The following is a 16,220-nucleotide window of genomic DNA, read 5'->3' on the forward strand; positions in this document are numbered from 1 at the left end:
GCTTTTCCAAATACCTAGCACAACACTTGCCACAGGAGATGAAATCAGGAAATAGTCACTGAATGAAATTGAATTAAGTATCCAAGGCATTTACAAATCACCTTGCCAAATACAGTAAGACATAAATGTTTTAACCTTATCAGCATCCTTCCTTCTTAAACAGCAGAAATTTCAAGGACAACATTGCACTTAAAAAACAAAAGATTCTGATGGCAGGCGAATTCTGGATTTCCCTAAAAGTCTTTTTCACCTCTTTGAGGATGATGCTATTCTATTAGTGGCAAAGCTTCTTTAAAAATGTGTGAATTAAAACCTAATATAGCCTTAAGGTCAGAGGTGCTGAGTTTGAAAGTAATATACCAGACAATGCTAGAGCCCAACAACCTTACAAAGGAAAAAGCAAGCTCTGAATTTGCCAACCTCTTGGGTGCTTTACGATTTGAACTGACTCCTACTCAGCAAAAGGGATTGTCTGGAGACTAAGCAAATATTGTATCTAACATATTTTTATCAATTTTTAGATAAGCAGAATATACATATTTCCAGATTAAAAGGAAATTTTTCTTCTACTTTAACAATCTGTAATAGAGAGCAAAAAAAATCATATTAATAATCTCTATCATACCATTAACTTCATTAGAGTCTTGTCATAATGATGACAAAAAGGAAGAAAAAGGACAATGGTGGGTGGATTTGGAATTTTAGGCTCTCCTCATTGTTACAAGTTTGATCGAATTTGTTACCACACATTCAATCATGAGCCATAACCTCAAATCAGCTTGGACATGGCCCATTTAATATTTGTTACATCACAGTTAGACCAAGAAACGTGGGTAAAAGGAAGTGAAGAGTTATTTTTTGTAATCAGATCTTTTCAGGCAGAAAGACTGTTGCATACAAACCACCCAGCCAAGTAGAGACCAATTTCTTTTGGCTTAAATTATATACATAATTAAGTCAAATAATTCATTGCTTATAAATACACTGAACAAGATAAAACATTGATATAAAACATGCTCTATAAATACAACCGTGTGTGTATGCCACAAATATTATCCATGTATATGTTATAATGAAAAAAGTGTGGTATGTTAGTATTGTTAAAAGACAATTCCATAATAATCATGAATGTCATATGCATTTTAATGACCACATGGCAAATATTTTGTTTAAATCATTAATTAATGAGAGAACCAGAAAGATGTTACAACAGGTCCAAAGGAGATCTTAAAGATTTCTTAAAGAACCTGTGTGGGCAATCAGGAATGTAAGCACATGAATTAACAAATAGATGCAAAATTCATCAATATCCACTCGGCAGTAATCAATTGCGTTTGTCTGGACACAATTCATTTGCATTTTTACAAACAAACAACATTTGCATCATTATCAGTTTTCTACAACTTATTTACAGTACACTCAGTAATCATTTTTGCCAATTTCAAAGACTTGCACAATTTTTCCTGACAAGGTCTTTGTTTCATTTTGTTTTAAAAACAAAAAAAGACTTAACAGTATCCCATCACTCTTTGCACACAAACAAGGTGTCCTTATCTGATTCACTCCCATTTTCCCCAAGCTGCCCAAATGTTATTCTTGCCATAAACATAATTTTGGGAGCCATAAGAAAATCCCTCCTTATCTAACGCCCAAAAGAACTTTTCCACCTGCTGACTTATGTCTGAATTTTTATAGAGAGAATTAAAGACTAAAAGACTATCAAAGGAGGGAAAATGTAGTTTATTAACTTGCCAGGCAAGAGAACATACAACATTGTCAAAATTCACTTTGGGGGTAAGGTGTGAGGGAATTCAGGAATTTCAAGGAATGTAGGTTTGAAAACCAGCACTCTGGATAGAGCATGGAATGAGTCCTCACATCTGTACACAAATGGTTAAAACAAATCCTACTGTTCATTGATCAGAAATTAGTTTTCATTTGGGTCCAATAAGGATCTCATGGACTAAGGTCATTCAAACTTCATTATTCTTTAACATCTTTAGATGCTTAGAAAAATTGTATTGAAACACAGCTTTGATATCTCCTATGCAAATCTTGCTCTAGGTGGAAAATTTTCATTCTCACAATGTAGCCTCTTAGACCAGGAGTCAGAAATATATGGCTATGCTCCAAATCTACAGCCCTTTTTAATATGGCCTGTGAACTAAGAATGGTTTTTATATTGCTACAGGGTGTTTTTAAGCCAAGTAAAACACAAAAAATATGTGACAGAGCCCATAGGTGTCTTGAAAAGCCTAAAATGTTTACCATCTGGCCTTTTACAGAAGAAATTTGTTGACCCCTGTCTTAGACCACAATGTGAGATAAGGTTCATGTTGCAGATAACCCTGGGAAATATAAGATGGACTGCACTTTACAGGGAGGTTCTAACACGTCAGCCTTTCCCGAATTACAGTGGATGGAAGAGGGAAGTGGCAGAAAGGCACTGATTTCCTAGAGAGTGCATTTTTACAAAATAAAAAACCAAACAAACCTATAGAAAGGATATCAAGAATGGAAAGTGAAGTTAGCCAGGTAAACACCACAACTGGCCTAGCTGGCAAGGAGTAGGAAAGGAGGAGGAACAGGAGGAAACTAATGAAATCAAGTTGGCCCATTATGCAAATAATGCCTCATGTCACAGCTCTCACAGAACTAACCGCCATGTGTGCTCATGGGTGGACACATGAGGGAAATCACAGTGAGCATAAAAGCCAAACTACTCTCTAAGAAATACTGAACTGCGGTAAATTTTCATATACAGACTAAGAGAGCAAACTTAAGTACCAAGTAAAAAAAGTTTTTCTACCAAACAGAAGCCCTATTCAATAAGGGATCTACATTTGCAAGAGGGGCAGTTGGGTAAGCTTTTTAAAGCCAAGTACTATGAATCTCCTCTGTCCCATATTAGGAAAGCCATGTCTTTAGGGCTGCTGCTTGGGTGGCCCTACTTAAGTGTTTCCGGCAGGCTGGAGGTAGTCAGGCTACAGTGTAACTGGATGATCCTTGCAGGATCATTGCTTCCAATCAGGTCTGCGTGTTATTAGCAAAATGGACGAGTCAGGATTCCTCAACTGTGAAGAGAAGAATGGGTTTTCTTACAGACCTACACATCCAGTGCCTTACTTTTTGTCCCACGTTCTCTTTTCCCTTTTCTAATTCAGCCCATCTCTTTCATTTCTTCTGCAACTGCTTTCATCACAGCTCTCATCCACTTATCACTAAACCAGTGTAATAGCCTCAGGGCATGCTCTTACCTTGGTCTCATGTGTTTCTTCCTTACAGAATAATCTTCCTCATTATCATCATTTTCACCATTGTTAAAGACATGCTGTGGTCCCTCACTCATAACAGGACAGGAAGGGAGATGAGCACAAATGCCTTACTCCTCTCTCCCTCTCTCTCTCTGTCAAAAGAAAGGATTGAACAGTTATTTTTTAAAACAATGTAACTTTAACGGTGCTCCCAAACAAGAAAGGATGTTACTAAGAGATCAGAAATGAAATTGAAAGCATGAGGAGATAGAAATTCTTATATCCCTTGATGGGTGTGTTTAGTAGTCCATTCATGCTGCTATAACAAAAACAACATTGACTTGGTGACTTAAACAACAAACATTTCTCACAGCTCTGAAGGCTGGGAAGACTCAGTGTCTGGTGAGAGTCTACTTCCTGGTTCATAGATGGCTATCTTCTCACTGCATCTTCACACAGCAGAAGGGGCGAGGGAGCTCTCTCAAATCTGTTTTACAAGGGCACTAATCCCATTCATGAGCGGTCCACTCTCATAACCTAATCATCTCCCAAAGGCCTTATACCTCCTAATACCACCACATTGGGGGTCAGGATTTCAACATACAAATTTGGGAGAGGCACAGATGTTTTGTCTGTAGCAGTATGCGCTTTGATCTAGCAGTTTTAGGAATTTTCCCTAAAGATATCATAAAAGAGGTGCCCCAAAGTATCTGAATAAGGATGTATTTTGCAATAACATATATACTAGTGAAATCAGTAAGAAAACCCAATCAATAGGAAAATTGGTGAAACAAATTATGGTATACCCATATAAAAACCATGCCAAAAAAATTAAATGACAGGATTGATATTTATCTTCTGGCATGGAATGGTAGCCATAATGCATACAATGCTAAGTTGTTAAATGGAAAAGCAGGTTAAAAGCCAGCATGCTTAGGGGAAAACTCATGATTCTATGCAATGAGAAGAAAAGAATTTTAATTTTTTCTCTTTCACTCCAACCTGTCTTAACAATTGTCAAATTATACTTTTTAATGCCCTGCCTTTGGTATTTTACTCACGGTTTTCCCAGCCTAGAAGGCTCCCTGCCCAGCCTTGCCCCTGCCCCTCTGCTCATTTTTCAAGATGCCCCTCCAATTCCTCCTAGAAGTCTCCATGCATGAGTGTCTCTGGAATTGGTCATCCATGCCTTTAAATTATCAATATTACTTGCAGTTTATCCTAGAGTTTCTTCACCTGAGGTCCACATCCCTCATGGATGGGCTTCCCTAAGGTACTGAACCCTGGAAAAGAGTAAGGAAATTCTGGTGTATGTTTATGTACATTTCTTTTAGAGAGAGTCCATAGCTTTCTTTCAACAGATGGACAGAAAGGAGCACAGACATTGTTTGTCTATATACCTTTACATTTGCTAATGTGTCATATTCAGCTTTATCATATTTCTTCTATCATTTTCTCAAAAGTTTACTTAAATCTTACATTATTACTTACTTTCACAAATATCTATGTTTCCTCTTCTCAAATATGTTCTGAAAATTTTTTGAGAATAAGGACCAAGGTATTTACTTTTTTAATCCAATTAAAATTGGCAGAGTTCAAAACACATAGTAGAATTTCACAAAATGTGTGTTGATTTGATGAGTATCTGTACGCACAAGGGTATGTGTGGACAATCCTGCAAATTAACAGGGCCCAAAGCTTGAAAGAAAAAAATCTGTGGGGGAAAGAACCAAAATAGAAACCTTGTTCTCAGTTCTTCAAGGTCTTGCTGCTCTTTGATAATCAGGTGACTCACCATCAGTCACAAAACACAAAAATACTCGGACAGAATCTGGCAGATAGAAAAATCTTCTCACATGATGGCACATACTTAGAATAATGTTAAAATTATCTGGAGGTAATATTCCCCAAAAGAAATCACAAACAGGTCAACGCAGGTACAAACGAAAGAAAAACCTATGTCATTGGAGATTTAACATGGATTTTTATTAGAATACATTTTCCTTCAAAAATTAAGCCCATTGAAGGAACATCTGTTGGAAAGTAGAGATGTGCTTGTGTGACATAATTTCACTAGTAATGAGGAGCTTACTCTATCTTGAACTATGAGCGAGAATTTTTTATTCCCTGTGAAGTGTTCTCAGTTTGGGACATTGGGCAGATCACTTGGTGTCCCTGGATTTCATTTCTCATTTGTAATAGGAGAGGGGCTGAGACAGAACTACCCTCATATGCCAGGTGATAGACCCATTCTTCTCAATCTGGATTGTTAAAATAGGTAGGGCTAAGCACAAAATTATAAGTTAAAAATGGTCACATGTTATTAAAGCAGAAAATGTACCAAAAGGGAGCAGTTCCTCAACATTATCTGAGAGGCTGTCTCCCAGCCTATAGTCCTCAGTAACGTTCCCAAATAAAACTGAAACTCACAAAAAAATGTACTAAATGTTTAAGGAATTAATATTAATATAGCATGGAAGGGGAAAAAAGGAGGAGACTCTTTATGAAATTCATCTATTGAACAAAATAATCTTGTTCAAGGAACCACCTTAATGGAAATGTTTCATTATAAAGAGGTGCCTAAACAGCCTGAATTTTCTGGGGCTAGGCAAAGAAAGAGCTAAACCTTCTAAACAAATTAGCAGGAATCTATGGGGAAATGCAAAAGAATGAAGCATGGGGTGGGGGGAGTGAGTGAGTGATGGGATAAGACACATAATGACAAGGGAGGGGCTCACTTATAAATGTTGGCTAGTGAGAAGATGCTGGCAACAAGGGCAAGAAAGGCATATATAAGGACAAGGATGGCCAACATTTACTTTTAACATATGCGTAGCTATGATGTAAAACCTTTGCCACTCAAATATTTTTACTTATGTCTGGTATTTCTACATATGCCTTGGATGAGTTGCTTTATGAGGAAATGAAGGAAGGTTCTACCTGCCAGGGTCAGTGAGAAAAGAATAGATAAGATGATGACTTCAGCAAGAGTGAAAATGTAGTGGAAACAGAAAATCAGAGAAACAGGTGTTCAAGAGAACATAAGCTCTTAGGAATTTCCAGGTATCTTGAGAAAGACATTAGAATTCCTACAGGATATGGGATGAGGATCCTTGGCTAATTTCATTTAGTTCATGCAGACAAGGTAGCTCAGCTGAGTTGAAATCTTGGTTCATTGGACATGGGTATATTATGAATGAATATTCAAAATCTTGTGACCTCAATTATTTGTTTTATGCTCTACCTCCATGCTCCAGGATGTATGTATTCTCCCTCATCTGACATTGGGGTGGTTTTGAGAAATATTAGGCTAAGTGATATCAAATGGTCCATATAAGTCTAACATTCCACATCACTGGCAAAACACGATACAGCTATTAAGAAAAAATGGTACTCCCTTTCATAAAGCAGTTACAGGTAAAAGTGAGACATGATAACTACAAACAAAATTCATTTTATGTAAGAATATTTCTACCAAAGCAGAGACTGGAATTTGTTCTACTAGAGAAAATTTATAACATCATTAGTTGCATTTTTATCACACATCACATGAAACTTAACTCAAAACTCCTTGCAAAGAAATTTTTGCCTTCACAGTATCACCATGACATGGAGCTGTACGTTGGAAACCAGTCACTTAGATCCAATTCCAGGGACACTTCTGAAATTATCAGTAATTTAGTATCTTTAAAACATTCATCAGCACTAGTGTCAGGTTTCAAATCTGTCCAGGCAGACATATCAATCACATATAGCAATGGTGACAGCTGCAAATCAGAGAAAGCCAAATTACCTGCCAAGACCTCCCACACTTAGAAAAACATTTAACAAAGATATCTGATTAACTCATTCTCACATAGTCATTTACCCATCCTTGCAGAGTTCATCCAACCGTAATTTCCACCACTTTAATAAGCAACCTATATAACGTGCTAATGAGAATGTGTCAGAATACGTCTTTACAGAGGCATTATGTGAAATGTCACAGGTATGGGGTGATGGAATCTCCAAAATGTACCTAGTTCTATCTCAACATTTTTCATACAAAACTGTCTAGTGAAGTTTGGCTGGAATTAACCGGGGATTAAGTAAAAACCCATGTTTATGCCAACAAATAAGTCAGAACTGTATACTAGTTATTTTATTAAGCTTTTTAAATACTCTTCTAAATATTGTTTTTATGAAATATTGAATTAAGAAAATATACATGCTTCATTTTACCCATCTTGGGGCACCCTTGTTGGGTTGTGCATGCTAGTATTGACTTGATCATCACTTAATTACTTTGATCCTATGTGTCTAATAAAAACAATTGGGAAATTACCAGATCGTTTGCAGAAAATTGGCAATGTGAAGAATTGGGGGTAGATGTTGAAGTGAGAATGTTATAAAACATTAAAAAGATACAAAAATAAGACAAGTAGATCTGTTTTATTTTAGTATAAGAAGCACAGAGCCCTTCTTGGGCACTGTTAAGGTGGTGAGGTCTGACTGGGACAAGGGCAATAGAGATCACTGTTCATAATATGAAAAGACTTACCTGTCAGTAATTGACTCTATTCAGGCTCCAGTTCATAAAATCTGATAAGAATTTTAGCCATCATTAAAGATTTATTGGATGGTCAGATTTATGAGCAAATGATCTCCAAGAATATAACCCTCAACCCCTTAACATTCCCTACCCTCATCACCTCTTGGATGTAGGAGATGTGATTTAAGTTTTTCTAGGAAATGCAACCTAGGGATTCTGTTCAACTCAACCCTGCTAGTGGCAAATGTCCCAACTCCTGGATATGTGCCCAATACTAAAATTGTTCCCTGCTGGTCCTCCTACTAAACACACACACACACACACACACACACACACACCACACACACACACACACACCCACACACTATTGTTATCTTGTCATCTTTGGGACCATATTGTAATATTATATTACCCACATATGAGATGGCTAATTTCCCTGACTGGAATTAAACATTTGCTAAAGAAATGCAGGTGTCTTTAAAATAATGAAGTTAGTCCCAAATGCAAGAAGAAAGAAAACAAATAATCCGGCAATCAGTACGCCATCAGCATCATTAACTTTAATCTCCAGAGTCTACTCTTTTTAGATTGGAGAGGAAAATAAGAAAATCTCAAAGCTATACTATTTTGGCAGTCAATTACATTTTGATAGAACAGTTTCATGCCTCCATCTGTAACTAAAGTCAACAGTCTTATAAATTAAATTCCTAAAAAGGGGAAATTGGATGGGAGCAGAGGGAGTACTTAGTTTTCTCTAAGATAAAAACTTGGAAATAAATTGTGTATAAGACAAACTATCTCTGAACACCCCAAGTTACTGACCTACTTACTGGGCATATTGTAATTAGGATATACATAAAACATCATAAGTATGTTTTAAAATATTTCTTTTATTGACAGACTGCACAATGGTTAATTGTCATTAACTCTAATTCAGTGTTGGCTCCAAATAATGTATCTCAATACCGGAAAATTTTAAATGTTATATGACAATCTGTAAAGGAGAATGAAACTGCTGAAAACCATAAAGTAACAGTGCCCACTGTGGTAGATTTGATTTAAACCTTACCCTTTCTTCTGTGGGCAGAGTTACTCCTCCCTTGCCCTTCGATTTGGAGTTTAGCTATGTAATTTGCTTTGGCCAATGGGATGTTAGCAGACCTGATGCAAGCAGAGGATCAAAAACTACTGGCATAGGTGGTCTTGCTCTTTTGGGGGTCTGTTATCACCCTGAGAAGAAAATTTCCAGGCTGATTGCTGGTCCCAGAAAGAAAAAAAAGTTGAGCAACACCAACCCAAGCTGAGTGCAGACCAGGATCAGCTTCAGACCCAAGCTGACTACAGATACGAGCAGTGAGCTCAAGGGAGACCAGCGTAATCATCCCACTGAGCACAGCATAAATCAGCTAACCATCATCCACTGATCGTCAGGTGCATGAGAAATAGAAGCTTATGGTTTGATTATGACCTTCATTTTGTTGCAGTAGCTAAGTGATACACATACCAAATAGAGACTAAATTCCTTAACACAGAATCCACAGTCCTCCACAGTGTCATGCAGGTTGCATTTACATAATTTAGTCATTCAGTCATTCAATTGACAAGTATTTGAGAACCTCCCACATGTCAGTTACTATTCTGGCACTAGGGATATAGTGGTTAACAAAAGGTCATACTATTATGAAGCTTACATTCTAGAAGACAGAGAAAGCAATAAATAAACATGTAACATGACAAGTTGTGCTAGCTTCCATGGAGAACAAAGGCAAATAAAAATAGAGAGAATGACGGTGATAATAGGGTGGTCAGGGAATATCTCTCTAGTAAGGTGACATTTGAACAGAAATCTGAAATAAAAGGAGCAAGAGATGTGTATCTCAGGGAAAAGAATTTCAACAGTCAAAATGAACAGAAAATGCAAAAAACCTGAAAAGTACATAATAAATGTATTTCAGCAAGAGCATGGAGGCTGGTATTTTAAAACTCAATAAGAAAAGTTAAAGATAAAAGAATCAAAGCATATCCACTACATAAAATTAAACTCACAAAGGAAGACAGAGATGAGAGAAGCAAAAGAACTACAAAACAGATAAAAAGCAATTAACAAGATGGCAATAGTAAGTCAATAATAACTATCAATCTATCAGTAACTGTTAATAATTACTTTAAATGCAAATGGATTAAACTCACCAATCAAGAGACAGAGTGACTAAATGGATTTTAAAAAAAAAAACACAACTCCCAATTATATGCTGTCTACAAGAGACCCACTTTTGGTTTAATGACATACATTGGCTGAAAGGGATAGAAAAAGATATTCCATGCAAGTAACAATAAGAGTAGGGCTGGCTATACTTATATCAGACAAAATAGACTTTGAGTCAAAACTGTCACAAGAGACAAAGAAGATAATTACATAATGACAAAAGATTCAATTCAACAGAATGATATGACAGTTATATAAGTGTATATGCACCTTAAAGCTGCTTTTCCTAATGTGAAAGTGTGGATGGAGCCAGTGGAGCCTCAGAAACAAACCCTCTGGACCAAAGTCCAATAGCTGCCTTATAACATGGCACTTTGGGAGATGATTAGGCTTTGTGACCATTGGAGAGGTCTTGTCAAGACTTGTGAAGTTTCTGGGACATATTTCACCATCCCAAATACAAGTTTGCATGGAGAAGAAGGCAATAAAATAATTTTTATTTTTCACAACTGATATTGCAGTCTATAATACTACAGAAATATACCCCACACAGCCACTATTAATGATATAACACATTGTAACAGACACTAGAGAGAAAAGGAACAAGAACTTGCATATTCCAATGAGCCTGGGTTAAGGAACCTGGTCAGTCTGATCTGGCAACTTGACTTATACTTGCAGCTGAGCTGTGATAAATCGTTTTCACTCTGTACCTATCCTGCCCTGCATCACAAATACCACTGTGTTAAACTGTGAATGAATGAATGAAAGAATAAGCACCCAGCATCAGAACATGTTGCTCTAACAGATTTGAAGGGAGAAATAACAACATAATAATAGTGACAGATTTTAATACCCCAATGACAATAATGGACAGCTCATCTGGAAAGAAGATCAGTAAGGAACCAGTAGACTTGAACCACACTATAGACAAGAGTACCTAGTCTTGAACCACACTATAGACAAAAGTCACCTAGACATATAAAGAATATCTCACTTATCAGCAAAATAAAGATTCTTCTCAAGTGCACAAGCAACATTTCCAGGGTAGATCACATGCTAAGTCACGGAACAAGTCTTAACAAATTTAATATGACTGAAATTTTTACAGGTATCTTTTCCAACCACAGTGGAATGAAACTAGAAAACAAAAGGTAAGTGGAAAAAAAACTACAAATACTTGGGAATTAAACAACACACTCTCGAACAACCTTTGGTTCAAAGAAGAAATCAAAAGAGAGATTAGTATATCTTAAGACAAATGAAAACTGAAACACCACATAGGAAAACATTTGGGATAAAGCAAAAGCAGTACTAATGGGAAGTTAAAAGTGATAAAGAAACATATATAAATAAACAACCTAATATTACAACTAGAGTAACTAAAAAAGGAACAAACTAAGCCCAAAATTAGGAGAAGGAAGGAAATAATAAAGATTAAAGCAGAAATAAATGAAATATAGACTACAATAAAAAAAACTAAGAGTTGGTTCTTGGAAAAGATAAACACCATAGACAACACCTTAGCTGGACTAAGAAAAAAAAGGCTCAATATCAGAAATAGAAAAGTAGACATTACGAATGATGCCACAGGAAAAAGAAAAAAATCATAAGGGACTATTATGAGTAATTATACACCAACAACTTCAACAACCTAGAAGAAATGGATAAATTCTTAGAAACATAGGAGACTGAAACAAGAAATAGAACGTCTGAACAGACCAATTACAAATAATAAACCTGAATCAGTAATCAAAACTAGATGGCTTCACATGTGAATTCTATCAAATATTTAGAGAAGAGCTAACACCCGTCCTTCTCAAACCCTTCCAAAAAATTGCAGAGGGAGGAACACACCCAAATACATTCTATGAAGCCACCATCACCCTGATACCAAAACCAGAAAAAGATATCACAAAAAAAGAAAATTATAGACCAATATCACTGATGAACATAGACGCAAAAATCCTGAACAAAATACTAGCAAACAGAATCCAACAATATATTAAAATGATCATACACCATGATCAAGAGGGATTTATCCCAGGGATGCAAGGATTCTTGAATATACACAAATCAATCAATGTGATACACCACATTAACAAATTAAGGAATAAAAACCATATGATTATCTCAATAGAGGCAGAAAAAGCTTTTGACAAAAATTCAACTCCCATTTATGATAAAAATTCTCCAGAAAGTGGGCATAGAGGGAATCTATCTCAACCTAATAAAGCCCATATATGACAAACCCACAGCAAACATCATACTCTATGGTGAAAAACTGAAAGCATTTCCACTAAGATCAGGAACAAGACAAGGATGTCTACTCTCGCCACTCTGATTCCACATAGTTTTGGAAGTTCTAGCCATGGAAATCAGAGAAGAAAAAATAAATAAAAGGAATACAAATTGGAAAAGAAGAAGTAAAACTGTCACTGTTTGCAGAAGACATGATACTATACAGAAAATCCTAAAGATGTCACCAGAAAACTACTAGAACTAATCCATGAATTTGGTAAGGTTGCAGGATACAAAATTAATGCTCAGAAATTTGTTGTATTCCTATATACTAACAATGAAAAATCATAAAGAGAAATTAAGGAAACATTCCCATTTACGATCACAACAAAAAGAATAAAATATCTAGGAATAAACCTACCTAAGGAAGCAAAAGACTTGTACTCAGAAAACTGTAAAACACTGATGAAAGAAATCAAAGATGACATAAACAGATGGAGAAATATACCATGTTCTTGGACTGGAAGAATCAATATTGTGAAAATGACTATAATACCCAAAGCAATCTACAGATTCAATGCAATCACTATCAAATTACCAGTGGCATTCTTCACAAAATTAGAATAAAAAATTTTACAGTTTGTATGGAAACACAAAAGACCCTGAATAGCCAAAGCAATCTTGAGAAGAAAAACGGAGCTGGAGGAATCAGGCTTCCTGACTTCAGACCATACTACAAAGCTACAGTAATCAAGACAGTATGGTACTGGCACAAAAACAGAAATATAGATCAATGGTACAGGATAGAAAGCCCAGAGATAAACCCATGCACATATGCTCACTTAATTTACAACAACATACAATGGAGAAAAGACAGCCTCTTCAATAAGTGGTGCTGGGAAAACTGGACAGCTACATGTAAAAGAATGAAATTAGAACACTTCCTAACACCATACACAGAAATAAACTCCAAATGGATTAAAGACCTAAATGTAAGGCCAGACAGTTTAAAACTCTTAGAGGAAAACATAGGAAAAACATTCTGACATAAACCACAGTAAGATCTTTTTTGACCCACCTCCTAGAGTAATGAAAATAAAAACAAAAATAAGTAAATGAGACCTAATTAAGCTTAAAAGCTTTTGCACAGCAAAGGAAACCATAAACAAGATGAAAAGACAACCCTCAGAATGAGAGAATATATTTGCAAATGAAACAATGGACAAAGGAGTTATCTCCAAAATATACAAAGAGCACATGAAGCTCAATAGCAAGAAAACAAACAATTCAATTAAAAAATGGGCAGAAGACCTAAATAGACATTTCACCAATGAAGACATGCACATGGCCAAGAGGCACATGAAAAGATGCTCAACATCACTATTTATTAGAGAAATACAAATCAAAACTACAATGAGGTATCAACTCACACCAGTCAGAATGGCCATTATCAAAAAAACTAGAAACAATAAATGCTGGAAAGGGTGTGGTGAAAAGGGAATCCTCCTGCACTGTTGGTGGGAATGTAAATTGATACAACCACTATGGAGAAGAGTATGGAGATTCCTTAAAAAAAAAAAAAAAACCTAAAAATAGAACTACCATATGACCCAGCAAACCTACTCCTGGCATATACCCTGAGAAAACCATAATTCAAAAAGAGACATGCACCACAGTGTTCATTGCAGCACTATTTGCAATAGCCAGGACATGGAAGTAACCTAAATGTCCATTGACAGATGAATGGATGAAGATGTGGCACATATGTACAGTGGAATATTACTCAGCCATAAAAAGAAGTGAAATTGAGTTATTTGTAGTGAGGTGGATGGACCTAGAGTCTGTCATACAGAGTGAAGTAAGTCAGAAAGAGAAAAACAAATACTGTATGCTAGCACATATATATGGAAACTTAAAAAAAAATGGTACTGATGAACCTAGTGGCAGGGCAAGAATAAAGATGTAGACATAGAGAATGGGGTTGAGGACATGGGGGTGAGGGGGAATCTGGGGCAAAGTGAGAGTAGTATTGACATATATACACTACTGAATGTAAAATAGTTAGCTAATGGGAAGCAGAAGCATAGCACAGGGAGATCAGCTCGGTGCTTTGTGATGACCTAGAGAGGTAGGATAGGGAAGGTGGGAGGGAGGCTCAAGAGGGAAGGGATATGGGGATATATGTATGCATATTGCTCATTCAATTTATTGTACAACAGAAACTAACAAGTATTGTGAAGCAATTATACTCCAATAAAGGTCTATTTTTTAAAAAGTCTTCCAATAACAACAAAAAACATACAAACAAACAAAAACATAACCATTTGGCTTCACAAGTGAATTCTGCCAAAAATTTAAAGAAGAATTAGTAAAAATTTTTCTTAAACTCTTCAAATAAAATTGTTAAAAAGGGAACACTACCTAAAGCTCTATGAGGTCAGCATCTCTCTGATACCAAAGCCAGACCAAGTCACCACAAGGAAAGAAAACTACAGGCCAATATCCTTGATAAAGTTGGATACAGAGGTCCTCAACCAGCTATTAGTAAACCAAATTCAGGAACACAGTAAAAACATCATACACCATGAAAGGGAGATGTCAGGATGGTGCAACGTATACAAATCAATAAGTATGATGCATCACATAAACAGAAGGAATTAAAAAAATCCCATGATCATCTCAATAGGTTTTTTGGTTTTTTGAAAAAAATCAATATCCTTTAATGATAAAAAATATCAAAAAATTAGATATAGAAGGACCTTAACACAATAAAGATTATATATGAAAGACTGAAGCTAACATCATACTCAATGGAGAAAAACAAATCTTTTCCTCTGAGACCTGGAACAAGGCAAAGATGTCCACTCACACCACTTCTATTTAACATAATACTAGAAGTCCTAACCAATGCATTAAGACAATAAAAGCAATACAAATCAGAAATAAGTAAAATTATATGTTTGCAGATGACATAATCTTATATTTAGAGAACACTAAAAACACCACCAAAAACAGTTGGAACTAATAAGCAAATTCAGCAAAATGTGGGATGCAAAAAATAAATGTTAGCCACAAAAATTAGCCACATTTCTATATACTAACAATGAATTATCCAAAAAGGAAATTAGGAAAGCAATCTCATCTATAATAACATCAGAAAGAATAAATTGCTTAGCAATAAGTTTAACTAAGGACATGAAAAATTTGTACACTGGAAACTATAAACAATCATAAAAAATTAAAGCAGACACAAATTCCGAAAACTCTAAGACACTGATGAAAGAAATTGAAGGTGACACAAACATATGGAAAGATATACCCTGTTCTTGGATTGGAAGAATCAGTAATGTTATAATGACCATACTACACAAGGCAATCTACAGATTCAATGCAATCCCTATCAAATTACCAATGGCATTTTTCACAAAACTAGAACAAACTTTAATATTTGTATGGAAACACAAAACAGCAGTCAAAACAATCTTGAAAAAGAAAATTGGAGCTGGAGGAATCAGGCTCCCTGACTTCGGAATATACTACAAAGCTACAGTAATCAAAACAGTATGGTACTGGCACAAAAATAGACACAAAGCTAATGGAACAGGATAGAAAGTCCAGAAATAAACCCAAACACTTATGGTCAATTAATCTATGATAAAGGAGGCAAGAATACACAATGGACAAAAAGTCTCTTCAATAAGTGGTGCTGGGGGAACTGGACAGCTACATGTAAAAGAATGAAATTAGAACATTCTTTAATGCCATACACAAAAATAATCTCAAAATGGATTAAAGGCCTAAATGTAAGAATGGATACTATAAAACTCCTAGGGGAAAACATAGGCAGAACACTCTTGAACATAAATCACAGCAGTATTTTTTTTGGATCCATCTCCTAGAGTAATGGAAATAAAAGCAAAAATAAACAAATGGGGCCTAATTAATCTTAAAAGCTTTTGCACAGCAAAAGAAACCATTGACAAAACAA

Source organism: Balaenoptera musculus, chromosome 4 (genome assembly GCF_009873245.2).
Source record: "Balaenoptera musculus isolate JJ_BM4_2016_0621 chromosome 4, mBalMus1.pri.v3, whole genome shotgun sequence".
In the NCBI taxonomy this organism is placed as follows: Eukaryota; Metazoa; Chordata; class Mammalia; order Artiodactyla; family Balaenopteridae; genus Balaenoptera; species Balaenoptera musculus.